The sequence below is a fragment of the Meleagris gallopavo genome, chromosome 6 (assembly GCF_000146605.3).
Source record: "Meleagris gallopavo isolate NT-WF06-2002-E0010 breed Aviagen turkey brand Nicholas breeding stock chromosome 6, Turkey_5.1, whole genome shotgun sequence".
In the NCBI taxonomy this organism is placed as follows: Eukaryota; Metazoa; Chordata; class Aves; order Galliformes; family Phasianidae; genus Meleagris; species Meleagris gallopavo.
This window is the reverse complement of record NC_015016.2, coordinates 37,454,001-37,455,816: the sequence shown is the minus strand read 5'-3', so window position 1 is coordinate 37,455,816 and position 1,816 is coordinate 37,454,001.

The window sequence follows — 1,816 nt, the reverse complement described above, 5'->3', positions numbered from 1 at the left end:
AGGTAGAATTTGTGTTATTCAGTATTACTGCTGTTTTAACAATGTGTAAAAAGAAATTTCACAAAATATTTTGTCTATCCTTATTACAACTCTTGATTATTCTCTATAGCACCTTATACTTTCCAAATACCATTTCCTTACTAAAATACTGTAATGTATGCCCTACTCTAAAATACTACAATACCTGAACTGTCATGTTGGGCTTCTAGTACTAAGGACTTCAAATCCTAAAAATATGAAGTCCTAGAACTAAAATTTGGTAGAAAATAAATTGAGTTAGTGCTAGCCTGCCTATCTAAAGAAAGCATCTGACCTAAAACAAGTCATGTATGTAAAGAAGAAAGAGACCTAACAAATACGTGAAGGAAACTTGACCTTCAAATTTCCATGTTAGCAGGAGAACGTGATCAGTCTGGTGCAGGAAAGGCTGAAGTAATGTGCAGCAGAATGGGAATGACACCTGTAGATTTTTGCCTCTTCAGATCAGTGGAGTCTCTTACTGCCTCTTCACTTACACAGTCAGGATACTTCCTTCTAAGCTGTTTGAGATGTGGAAAGAACTCTGTGAAAAAACAATGCTAGGCTTTTAGAAAAGGAATAGAAAGGTGAGATATGTTTTTTTTTTTAATTTTTTTTCATTCATTCCTTTTTTTTTTTTTTAATCAGAAATATCTATCTTTCTGATACCTTCAAGATAAAAAGAGAGACTATTCCACATTGTTATGTTTTACCTTCTCGGCTATTATGAAATGGCCATCAAATAATTGGCAAATCTTCTAAACTGATGTTATTTTAAAATTTCTCTAAGATCAGTAGCAATAACCTCTTCAAAGTAGTTCACACCTGTATTTTTTAGCTAACATACCATGTAGAGACAAACTATTGCTTGTGTAGCTATTACATAAAATATTAAAACATAATTCTAGCATTACCCAAATGTAGGTATTCTGTTTGCTTTTACTACTGTTATTGCAAATGCAACATTTACAACACGAGTAACTAGCATCAAGCTGGTACCTTCTAAATTGCAAGACAGTATGTCCATGCCATCTTTTTTTCTTGCATCTAATTAAGGCTAATGCATACTCCCCTATAAGAATTTGCAAGCTGTACCAAGAAATAACACGGTGTTAGTTTTGTAATTCAGTGCACTGGTCACATTTGTGCTAAAGCCCTGTAAACTGGGCCTGTGGTCAAAAGGAGCAATTAGCACTTTGTTAGTATGCAGTGATGTACTAATCTATGCAGTCCCCAAAAGCAAATGTCTATACACCCTCATATACATTTTTCTACAGTATGCACCATTCTGCCCTCAAAATAGTCTATCACAGTACAGTTGCTTTAAATTTGGTTCCTCATGATTAGAAAACAAATATTAATTTATTCAAAAAAATCACGTTGTACAATTAATTGCTTCTTCTGTGTTGAGATAGCTGCATAGTTCTGTGAAAGCATTAAACAACTGTCATTGTTCTTTCAAGGAGTAAAGAAGGAGTCAAATTTAGGTGACAGAATGTTTCCATCTGAACCCCTCTAAAGGTTGCTTCTAGCTGAAAACAGACTGTTGCAAGCCATATTCTACAGGAAAATAAGCCTGGTGCCAAAAGAAGTCGGATGGCAAAAGTCAAAAAAGCTACCAATAACGCTGACAACTGTCAGAAACAGTGTACTAAAACCTAGTATTCATAAGTATTCCACATCCCCCTCTTGTGGCTGATTTGTAGAGGATGTGAATCTATCTCAGGTACCACTAAAACTACTTTTTTAATATAGAAGAGTTTTGTGATACTCAGCAGATATGGACCATAGTGAGATC